At 42.7% G+C, this 12527-nt stretch overlaps 1 pseudogene across 1 annotated transcript in view; it reads right to left on the bottom strand.

The window, feature by feature from the left end:
* Positions 1–12527, bottom strand: part of LOC129557126 (histone-arginine methyltransferase CARM1-like) — a 261333-nt pseudogene that overhangs the window by 119924 nt on the left and 128882 nt on the right. Inside the window, exon 3 of the transcript XR_016037816.1 lies at positions 459–565. The product of XR_016037816.1 is annotated as a histone-arginine methyltransferase CARM1-like (transcript). The remainder of the gene's footprint in view (positions 1–458; positions 566–12527) is intronic.

Here is a 12527-nt window from a genome sequence, read left to right as displayed (position 1 = left end):
TAAGTGAGAGAGAAAGGGGCCAAGGCCAAAAGGGATGGCCATGAAGAGTCCCATCAGACTAGAGAGAAAGCGAAGTCTTGGACAGAAATCCCAGGAGAGGGTGGGGATGCGGCAGAAGGCACTGACGGTAGTAATCTGAGGAAGCAAGCTGGCTGGGTGGGGCGGCGCATGTAAGTCCAGGAGCACTGAGTCAGTGATAAATATTAAGACTATAACGGTCACCATTTGGGAGAGCTTGCTTCGTGCCAGGCACCATGCTAAGTGCTTCACTTATATCCTCTAATCAAATTACCTCACCACAACAGTCAGATGAAATATGTTCCCCAGATGAGGGAATGTTCCTGCTGGTCAGAGGACCACACGTTAAAAACCACTGCACTCTATTCTCTACCCACCACCCCACCCAGGTGTGTGTCACTTTGAAATGACACAGTTCTGCCAGGGGCCACTTCCCTGACCTGGAAGTACTGTGCAGCAGACACCCCTTCTGTCCGCTGGCTGAACACCAAGCGTTTCTTTTTCTCACGCTGGTATCGTCTCAAGGTATTTGAAAACGTTCTGAACTCTGCAAGGAGAAGATATATTTCTACACCTTGGAAACCTCAGCATTACCCTTAAAAATATTCCAACTGAGAAAATATTAGAAGATTAAAACAGCATGTTCACCCCAGAACACACGAGTGGTAAGGAATGGCAAGGTGGGAATGGGTACTGCTCTGAGCTGTGACACCCTTATTTACACTTGTCAGACATATCTGCATTCAGAAATGTCAAGTGGGAGAGTGGAATGGAACACGGGCAGGGTTTGCACTCATCAAATTCTCCTGGTACCATGCTAACAGGGCTCACAGGCTTATCCTCAGTATGTGCACTGGGGAAGGCAATCGTTGATGGTAAGAAAAATAATGTATATATGAATACAAACTATAGATGCATATAAGTAAATATATATATATATATATATATATATATAATCTCAGTCTAATGGGCTTCCCTGGTGGCTCAGATAGTTAAGAATCTGCCTTCAGTGCAGGAGACCTTGGTTCAATCCCTGGGTCGGGAAGATCCCCTGGAGAAGGGAATGGTTACCCACTCCAGTATTCTTGCCTGGGAAATCCCACAGACAGAGGAGCCTGGTGGGCTATAGTCCATGGGGATCTCAAAGAGTTGGACATGACTCAGTGACTAACACTTTCACTTTCAACTGTATTCTATTATCATAGTGACAGGTTTTTTTTTTTTTTTCACATTTAGTATTCCCTAAGGTCCCATCACTTCATGGGAAATAGATGGAAAAACAGTGGAAACAGTGTCAGACTTTGTTTTTTTGGGCTCCAAAATCACTGCAGATGCTGATTGCAGCCAGGAAATTAAAAGACGCTTGCTCCTTGGAAGGAAAGTTATGACCAACCTTGATAGTATATTAAAAAGCAGAGACATTACTTTGCCAACCAAGGTCCGTCTAGTCAAGGCAATGGTTTTTCCCGTGGTCATGTATGGATGTGAGAGTTGGACTGTGAAGAAGGCTGATCGCCAAAGAATCGATGCTTTTGAACTGTGGTGTTGGAGAAGACTCTTGAGAGTCCCTTATACTGCAAGGAGATCCAACCAGTCCATTCTAAAGGAGATCAATCCTGGATGTTCATTGGAGGAACTGATGCTAAAGCTGAAACTGCAATACTTTGGCCACCTCATGTGACGAGTTGACTCACTGGAAAAGACTGTGATGCTGGGAAATGTTGGGGGCGGGAGGAGAAGGGGACGACGGAGAATGAGATGGCTGGATGGCATCACCGACTCTGTGGACATGAGTTTGAGTGTACTCCGGGAGCTGGTGATGGACAGGGAGGCCTGGCGTGCTGTGATTCATGGGGTCGCGGAGAGTCGGACACGACTGAGCGACTGAACTGAACTGAACTGAACTGAAGCGTACAGAGATAGGGTAAAATAACTGGGAATATATAAATATATAAGGGAATGCTTTTATTATGTGAGAAAAAAAATAGAAGTGAAAGTTCAAGAATACCAGAAGTGATATTGTTAACAGACAACACAGTATGCACCGTTGTCGAATTCTGTGACTTCTGCCTTAGAATGTCTCTCAAAGCCCTGCCCAGTGGCGCTCACCGCCTGTGGTCTTGCCCCTCTCCACTTCTGGTGCTGTGAGCAGGTCTCTCCTTCCAGCCCACATCGGATCCCTAATGCTCACCCAGTCCGGATTCACCATGAGCTCCAGTCCCTCACGCTCTGTCTGCCCCGTGCACGTGCCCTCCACACCCACTTTCTGCACACGCAAGACCTGCACTGCGCCTTTACACCCCTGCCACGCTGCAGCACTTACACATTCCCGGGCCAACCTGGGCCTGGCCTGGCTTCTTGATTTTGAAACCCCCATCTCTTCTGCTTAGAGTTCCTTCTGATCTCAAACTACTATTCACCATCTAAGACTCAGTTCAACAAGCATTTCTTCACTGCTGTGTTCCATAAACCCATAGGCAGAATGGACTACTATAAACACATTGGGTCTCAACACTTGGCTACAGATCAGAATCACCTAGGAAGGTTTTTTTTAAAAAATATACATGCTGGACCTTCATCCTATACTTGGAAATTCAATGCTCTGGTGTGGGGACAAGACATCTCTATTTTTTTCAAAAGCTTCCACTTAGATTTTATGTGCAGCCAGGGAGAAGAACGTGTGTTCTCATCTCAGGCTCTCAGCTTACCATTTTATTTCATATTTTACTGAATTTATCAATTTTTGAACTATCTCTGTATCTATATCAAATTCTTTTAGGGCATGGTTTAGGGAGGTGGGTCAAGCCTTATTATTATAATTTCTAGTCTTTAGAATAACAGCAGCCACCCAATAATAAGTCAAAATGTGAGTTTAATAAATTTGGGGTGATGATGAATGAATTTGGTGAAACTATTTCATCTGTCAACAGATGAACAGATTTTAAGATGATGTGATATATATTATATACTATATATATTCATTCAATGGAGTATCATTCAGCCACAAGAAAGAAGGAAATCTTGCCACTTAACAGCAACATGGATGGACTTCGAGGGCATTATGCTAAATGAAATAAACTAGATAGAGGAAGGGACTTCCCTGGTGGCTCAGCTGGTAAAGAAACTGCCTGCAATGTAGAAGACCTGAGTTCAATTCTTGGGTCAAGGAGATCCTCTGGAGAAGGAAACAGCAACCCACTCCAGTATTCTTGCCTGGAAAATACTATGGACAGAGGAGCCTGGTGGGCTACAATCTATGGATCACAAGAGTCAGACGTGACTTAGTGACTAAACCACCAGATAGAGGAAAACAAATATTATTTATATGTGGAACTTTTTTTTAAATGTGGACCATTTAAAAACTCTTTATTGAATTTGTTATAATATTGCTTCTGTTTTATGTTTTGGTTTTTTTGGCCACGAAGCATATGGAATCTTGGCACCCTAACCAGGAACTGAACAGGAAACCCCTGCACTGGAAGGATAAGCTATAACCATAGGACCACCAGGCAAGGCCCAGGAACCTTTTCTAAAAAGTCAAACTTACAGAAACAGAGAGTAGAAAGGTAGTTACCAGGGGCTAAGGGATGGGAAAATAGGGAAACATTGGTAAAGAGGTACAAACTTTCAACCACAGAATGGACGAGGCCTGAGGATCTGGAATACAGATTGGCAACCATGGTTGTTAATATGTATTATACAATTGAAAGTTGCTAACATGGCCACCTCATGCGACGAGTTGACTCACTGGAAAAGACTCTGATGCTGGGAAGGATTGGGGGCAGGAGGAGAAGGGGAGACAGAGAATGAGATGGCTGGATGGCATCACTGACTCTATGGACATGAGTCTGAGTGAACTCCGGGAGTTGGTGATGGACAGAGAGGCCTGGCGTGCTGTGATTCATGGGGTCGCAAAGAGTCGGACACGACTGAGCAACTGAACTGAACTGAACTGAACAAAGAACTTAGATGTTCTCAGCAAAAAAGTAACAATAAAGTAAAATAAAATATAATAACAGGGCTTCTCTGGTGGCACTTGTGGTAAAAGAACCTGCCTGCCAATGCAGGAGACTAAGAGATGCATGTGTGGTCCCTGGGTTGGGAAGATCCCCTGGGGGAAGGCATGGCAACCCACTCCCATTGACAGCGAATCCCATTGAGAGAATCGTCCCATGGAGGAGTCTGGTGGGCTACGTTCCATAGGGTCCCAAAGAGTCCGACAGGACTGAAGCAACTTAGCATACATGCACAAAATACAGTAACACTCTGGTACACCCTGAAAAACAAAGATGACACTGGATACTATTCACCCAGCTCTAATCTCCTGGGCCTTCTCCAATTCCCTCTGAGTTCTCAGAGACTGCCAGCAGTGTCTGTGTCACCCATCTGTGAGTTCTTTACATCTCAGGTGTTTGGGCTTTCAAGTAGCATGTAGTAGTAGTGTTAGTCACTCCATCGTCTCCAACTCTTTGCGACCCCATGAACTGTACACTCCAGGCTCTTTTTTCCATGGGATTCTGAATATTTTCTACAGTTGCAACCCCCATCCTTTGGTGGAAATTTGAACTCTCATAGTCAAGGCTATGGTTTTTCCAGTGGTCATGTATGGATGTGAGAGTTGGACTGTGAAGAAAGCTGATCACCGAAGAATTGATGCTTTTGAACTGTGGTGCTGGAGAAGACTCCTGAGGGTCCCTTGAACTGCAAGGAGATCCAACCAGTCAAACCTAAAGGAAATCAACTCTGAATATTCATTGGAAGGACTGATGCTGAAGCTCCAACACTTTGACCACCTGATGCAAAGAGTTGACTCCTTAGAAAAGATCCTGATGCTGGGAAAGATTGAAGGCAAGAGGAGAAGGGGATGACATAGGACGAGATGGTTGGATAGCATCACTGACTCTATGGACATGAGTTTAAGCAAGCTCTAGGAAATGATGGAAGCCAGGGAAGCCTGGCATGTTACGGTCCATGGGGACTCAAGAGTTGGACGTGACTGAGCAACTGAACAACAACATACAGTCAGAAGTCAGTCAGTCAGTTCAGTCGCTCAGTCATGTCCCCGTAGCTTGCTCAAACTCATGTTCATCCAGTTGGTGATGCCATCCAACTATCTCATCCTCTGTCATCCCCTTCTCCTCCTGCCCACAATCCCTCCCAGCATCAGGGTCTTTTCAAATGAGTCAGCTATTCGCATGAGGTGGCCAAAGTATTGGAGCTTCAGCTTCAGCAAGTCCTTCCAATGAATATTCAGGACTGATTTCCTTTAGGATGGACTGGTTGGATCTCCTTGCAGTCCAAGGGACTCTCCGGAATCTTCTCCACCAACACAACAGTTCAAAAGCATCAATTCTTCAGTGCTCAGCTTTCTTTATGGTCCAACTCTCACATCCATACAGTTCAGTTCAGTTGCTCAGTTGTGTCTTTTTGTGACCCCATGGACTGCAGCACGCCAGGCTTCCCTGTCCGTCATCAACCCCTGGAGCTTACTCAACCTCATGTCCATCAAGTCAGTGATGCCATCCAGCCATCTCATCCTGACTACTGGAAAAACCATAGCTTTGACTAGACGGACCTCTGTTAGCAAGGTAATATCTCTGCTTTTTAATACGCTATCTAGGTTGGCCATAACTTTTCTTCCAAGGAGCAAGTGTCTTTTAATTTCATGGCTGCAGTCACCATCTGCAGTGATTTTCGAGCCCCCCAAAATTAAGTTTGTCACTGTTTCCTCTGTTTCCCCATCTATTTTCCATGAAGTGATGGGACCAGATGCCATGATCTTAGTTTTCTGAATGTTGAGCTTTAAGCCAATTTTTTCACTCTCCTCTTTCACTTGCATCAAGAGCCTCTTTAGTTCTTCTTCACTTTCTGCCATAGGGTGGTGTCATCTGCATATCTGAGGTTATTGATACTACTCCCGGCAATCTTGATTCCAGCTTATGCTTCATCCATAAGATAATGTATTCTGCATATAAGTTAAATAAGCAGGGTGGCAATATACAGCCTTGATGTACACATTTCCCGATTTTGATCCAGTTTGCTGTTCCATGTCTGGTTCTAAGCATTGCTTTTTTACCTGCATACAGATTTCTCAGGAGGCAGGTACGGTGGCCTGGTATTCCCATTTCTTTAGGAATTTTCCACAGTTTGTTGTGATCCACACAGTCAAAGCCTTTAGTGTATCAATGAAGCAGAAGCAAATGTTTTTCTGGAATTCTCTTGCTTTTTCTATGATTCAACGGATGTTGGCAATTTGATCTCTGGTTCCTCTGCCTTTTCTAAATCCAGCTTGAACATCTGGAATTTCTTGGTGAAGAGGATGTATGGCAAGTTCAAAGTACCATTTGGGATTTGGAAGCAAGATTTTGATTATAATGTAACAAGCAGAGTCTGCGTGTATACCTCACCAATTGTCTCCAAAGGAAAAAATGAAAGAGAAGCTCCAGTGAAGTCTTGTGTTACAACCAGCATTCAGGCAATGCACATACAGCCTTCTAAAATCAATACTAATTCGGATGTATCAAGTCTGTGTTTGCTATTTTTAAAAAATCCAATCTCGCTACATTACACACTATAATCACAACCCTGTAATCCTGGCACAGGGACCATATGTGACAAACCAAAAATCAGGGTCTCTAGTTTGACAAGTCTGAGATGTGTTTATGGGATTTTAGGAAATTAGAAACCAATCCTCAGCAAGTCCAGGAATCAGCATCGTTCACTATTGTGAGTTCTGTCACAACGGTTGCCAGGAGAATGTTCTTTTCACAAGTTACTCTTACTTTCAGGGCTATTTAATGGTTAAACAAATGTGTGTGAATAAATGTCAGGCTTACATCTTTTCATACACAGAAGAACGTTACTTGGTACCTGATTTTCCTTACCTCACAATAATCTTTGATGTTCAGACTGTCTGCCCCCTTTGTTACAAACTACCACATAGCCTGGCTCCCTCTCCCATGTCCTTGGAACAGTTTTCTCCAAGTTACTGCGAAGATATCTCCGGGGCTTGGGGTCCTTAACATTCTCACCAAGTAAAATAACTCTCCACTTTAAGGTTGTGACTAAATTTTTTGTCGATACTGTGTTTCCACATGATGTATAAAGATAGAAAAAAAGAACCATCATATTTTTAAAAAGGAAAGGAAATTTAATTGCTGATTTCTCCCCTTCCCTCAGCCTCTAGAAGAAAGGACTCTTAGCCACTAGAGATACAGTCTTAGTCCGTCTGGGCTGCTATAATAGAGAACCACAGACAGGGGGACTTCTAAACAACGGAAATTTGTTTCTCATGGTTGTGGAGGCTGGAAGTCTGAGATCAGGATGCCAGCATGGTTAGGTTCTGGTGAGGGTTCTCTTCTGAGCTGCTGACTACAGACCTCCATCTGTGTCCTCACCCAGCAGCAGAGGCAAAGGATCTCTCTGGGATCTCTTCTAAAGGACACTAACTTCATTCATAAGGGCTCCACTCTTGTGATCCAATCACTTCCCACCTACACTTGAGACTGCTATGCCTTTCTCTGAAAACTCACACACACAAAGTATATCTAAACAGGAAATTTCCTGAAATTCAGTTTGCATTTATCTAACTTTGGGAGCAAGACCAAAGAAGGTATGGATATTTTCTTATGAAAATATTACTAATATGTTCCTCTTCATTATAAAAAGAAGAAAAACAGTAATTGACATTTAGGAGTTTAGATGGTGAATAGATTTTAACTTAAAATGCATCACAGACCAAAGATAATTTAGTTCTACCAGTGATAGCTACCTAGAACTTTTGGATTAATTAAACTTTCACTCTAAGTAAGCTAGAAAAACCAGATCCAAATAGTTAAGTTCACATACCTCTGATAAGGGAATAAATAGGAGAAAATAAATCCTTGATTCTAAGGACTATGAAATCAGGAGAAGCAGAACTCAATGGAAGCAGATGGTAAGTTTTGTTCCCTTTTTTGAAAATAGGTATCTTTTACTTCCTTCCCTGTAAAAAGACCTTAATTTTGCATATTTGAGTGATGGACCATAGAGAATTAAGATGGGCTATTTGCAAATTATTCAACATAGTCCACAGGCAGCTCTGCAAGAAAGTCTGAAGTTGGATTTTTCTTTTTTTAAAAAAAAAAAATGTATACCATGGTTATCATATTGTCAGTTTGGGATTTTCCGGTATAATTTTGGGACATGTGTCCAGAACAGCTGAGGCAGACAGGTATTACCTGCTCCTGGCACAGAAAGATGCTAGCATCTTGGTAAACAAACTCTGTGTGGCAAGTTCCACAGACAGTATCACTTATAAACAGCAGCTTTTTAAGGGAGGCAAGAAAACAAAAATGGGTCCCTTCAATCTTTTTTTTTAGCAAAAACAGAACAGAAAGGAAATTGCTGTGTCTGAGTAGTCTTTACTGACCCATGAGTACACTACATGCTAAAGCTGAAAGTAATGGTTTGTCAAGAAAGAACCTAAGTCGAGCCTGAGAAAGTAGAATAATTAGAATTATGACTGAGGCATGAAACTGTCATGTCCTTGGTTAGTATTTATACGATAGAGAAAATGACATCCATGTATTGCGGTGAGAAATGATAAAACATGATGGTTTACAGCCAGAGTGGTTGCAAAGCCAGTCCCACCAGGCCGTCCTCTTTGAAAACAGTGAGGACAAATGTGTCCTTCGAAGGGAGTTCTCAACAGCTGGTCTTTCTTTACTCTCCTCTGGGAGTCATCCTGGATCTACAGAATTAATGTCATTCAAACCGATGATGCCTGCAGATCAAAAGTCTCCTTCATCCAAAAGAGAAAAAAACTGTACTCTGCCAAAATATTTTCCAAACACAAAACTACCTGCTGATTTAAAGATTCCTTTACTTCTCCTACCAAAAGTCTCTCCCTCTAGTTTGCAGAACTGAAGAAGACATGATGGTTTATTCAGTTCAGTTCAGTCACTCAGTCGTGTCTGACTCTTTGCGACCCCATGAATCATAGCACACCAGGCCTCCCTGTCCATAACCAACTCCCAGAGTTCACTCAAACTCACTTCCATCGAGTCGGTGATGCCATCCAGCCATCTCATTCTCTGTCGTCCCCTTCTCTTACTGCCCCCAATCCCTCCCAGCATCAGAGTCTTTTCCAGTGAGTCAACCCTTTGCATGAGGTGGCCAAAGTATTGGAGCTTCAGCTTTAGCATCAGTCCTTCCAATGAACACCCAGCACTGATCTCCTTTAGAATGGACTGGTTGGATCTCCTTGCAGTCCAAGGGACTCTCAAGAGTCTTCTCCAACACCACAGTTCAAAAGCATCAATTCTTCGGCGATCAGCTTTCTTCACAGTCCAACTCTCACATCCATACATGACCTCTGGAAAAACCATAGCCTTGACTAGACCTTGGTTGGCAAAGTAATGTCTCTGCTTTTTAATATGCTATCTAGGTTGGTCATAACTTTCCTTCCAAGGAGTAAGCGCCTTTTAATTTCATGGCTGCAATCAGCATCTGCAGTGATTTTGGAGCCCAAAAAAATAAAGTCTGACACTGTTTCCACTGTTTCCCCATCTATTTCCCATGAAGTGATGGGACCAGATGCCATGATCTTCGTTTTCTGAATGTTGAGCTTCAAGCCAACCTTTTCACTCTCCTCTTTCACTTTCTGCCTCTTATTTTGGAATCTCCAATGAGCACTGCCAAAGACAATGTTTGTCCCCCTAAAATCATGCGTTGAAACCTAGTCTCCAGTGAGGGTAGTTAGAGGATAGAGCCTTTGGGAAGTGATTAGACATAAAGTAGATTTTTGGAATGCCCACCATAGATAGCATTATGATAAGACACAGTACGTTTCTACCGCACACATGTGAAAACTAGAAAACTGGAAAACTTCCCCAAACTTCAAGCCAGTGCTTTTGTCTCCTCTTTAAAATAAATTTGTTAGGACTTCTCTGGTGTTCTAGTGGTTAAGACCTCTTCCTTCCAATGCAAGGGGTGTGAGTTCGATCCCCAATTGGGGAACTATGGTCCCATGTGCCATGGAGTGTGGCCAAAAATAAATAAATAAATAATTGTTTAAGTTTCCTCTTAAAAAAATACATTAGCATTTCTTGCAAGCAATTGCCAATCAACTTCTCTTAAAGATACTTATATGTTCTAAGAAATCAAATGTATTATTTGGTTTTGCTTTCCCCTCAAAGCTTTACAATTAGCAACTAAATGTATAATTCATAATCTATATAACGTTCAACTAAAATTATTTTGTACAAATAAAACATCAGTATAAAGCACTGGGAAGGGCTATTTGGGAGTACTTGGTATATTGTCATTATCTCTTAGAATCTTACGCAAAAACAACTGGATCACAAATCCCATCCAGTTTCAGAGGCAATCTACACACACATCTTAAAAACCAATTAAATATTTTCTGAGATGACCAGCAGTGACCTAAACACTAGTAAAATAGTGAGCTTCGCCATTTACAAAAATAAAGACAATTTGCTCATTTGTTTGAATGTTGAACCAGTTCCCTGATCCCTATGGGATCTTAGCACACTTGTCCTGACACTCAACCCATCAGCAAGGAAAAACCAAGATTGAAGAACTGTGTGGTTTCCAATAAGAAGGATGAGGGGTCAGCCTTGAACAGAGGGATAGGTGACTGAGTCAAAGTACAAACAAGATTCTAAGGAAAGGATATCAGTGAAAGCTCTTGTTGGCAAGAGGTGGAAACTCAACCAAGCTGAATGGAAATAGGAATTTTATGGCTCATGAAACTGAAAAATCCAGGATTAAAATTCAATTTTCAAGAATGACTGTATCCAGGAGTTTGAATGATTTTAAGAGCCTCCCACTCTCGCTCGGGCTCTCAGGCTCACCCAGTGTTTCTCTATTTTAGTTTCCTGTTCGGGCGGGCCTCCCCTCCCACAGGACAAGATGATGGTCATCATCTCCAGAACAACACTGCCACCAGCTCAGCAAGCCCCGTCCTTCCAAAATGTTCCAACAAAAACCCCAGGCTGAGTCTCACTGAACCAAGATAAATTAAAGACCCATCTCTGGATCAACTGCTATGGTCAGGGGTCAATGCCAACTGACTAGACTCGAGTCAGCCCTATCTAAACACAAAGAAAACTGGGGTTCTTTTATCAGAGGAAAATAGAGTAGATTAAACACAGTTGATCACTGCTGAAAGAGAGGTAGAAGCATCATAGACTAAGTTGAAACTGACAAAATAAGAGTGAGAAAATACACATACTTCAGGGGACAAACTGGAGGATGGAGAGCCACGAAAGCTAGACATTAAGTCTGTTGGCTTCAGAAATCTTTGAACTGGGGCTAGCTTAAACCCAGCTTTTGCTCCCAGAGCAGGCTGCTGTTGTGAAAGGCTACTATAAAGCAACTGATCTAACATTTCTGGACCTAGAACATGCTGAATCTCTGACACTGCCAGTTACCAGTTTTTTCTTCCTGTTCATACTCTTAAAGAGTAACTGGCCCTGCTCAGAGCCCCTGATATTCTGTTTGCACTACTGGACCCCTTATGGGATCCAATACATTACTGGATAATGTACCTTATCCAGTACATTAGTTAAGAATGAGATGCTGATTAAAAGATCTTTCAGTCTGGACCAATAGACCCAGATACTAATAAACATGATGGGTTCTGGGGCTCCAAATGGAGGGGGGGTGATCCTACATCCTGGCTTACCTGGGACATTTCAGTTTATGTCTGCCCTCCTGGAGGGATTACAGGTTACATTTCCTCTCATACTCAGAGTCTTGGTTGGAATGATAAATTACTGAGTCACCTTAACTACAAGATGATGCAGTCTTACAGGAGGGAGTCAGGCAGGGTCAAGTGCAAGAGGGACAGGAAGCTGAGAGAGATGATGATGCAGAATGATGCAGATGGGGGGACCACGCAGAAAATACCTGTTTCCTCATGTAGTTCTAGTACACTGTGTTCTTCTGCCTTAAATGCCATGAAACATTTCCTTACAGTAACTTTCCTTTTTTGTCCTGAGCTCCTCTGTGTAGGTAGCCTTGACTAGAACAGAAATCTCCCCATGTTATGATGTTTTTTGTTTGTTTTCTGAGTCATTGCCAGTTGACTCAGGATTACTGAGAGTTTTTTGGTTTGGGTTTGGTTTGGTTTTACAAATAATTTTATATATTTTTATGCTGTGCTTGTTTCAAGGGTATTTTTTTTTTTTTAATCTACACAGGGATTGGGGGCAGGAGGAGAAGGGGACGACAGAGAATGAGATGGCTGGATGGCATCACCAACTCGATGGACATGAGTTTGAGTGAACACCGGGAGCTGGTGATGGACAGGGAGGCCTGGCGTGCTGTGATCCATGGGGTCACAAGGATTCGGACACGACTGAGCGACTGAACTGAACTGAGCTGAACTGAACACCATACTCTGCTTGACCCTAGAGGTGAATCAACTGATTACAGTTGGGCTCATTTCTACTATTATATTTTAACCTATTACAGTGAAGGCCCTCCCATATGCGCGTTATTCA

This window comes from Moschus berezovskii, chromosome 7 (genome assembly GCF_049115385.1).
Source record: "Moschus berezovskii isolate FMDL1 chromosome 7, NW_MosBer_1.0, whole genome shotgun sequence".
NCBI classification, from domain to species: domain Eukaryota; kingdom Metazoa; phylum Chordata; class Mammalia; order Artiodactyla; family Moschidae; genus Moschus; species Moschus berezovskii.
The sequence above is the reverse complement of the archived record's forward strand: the minus strand, read 5'-3'. Positions and strand labels throughout refer to the sequence as shown.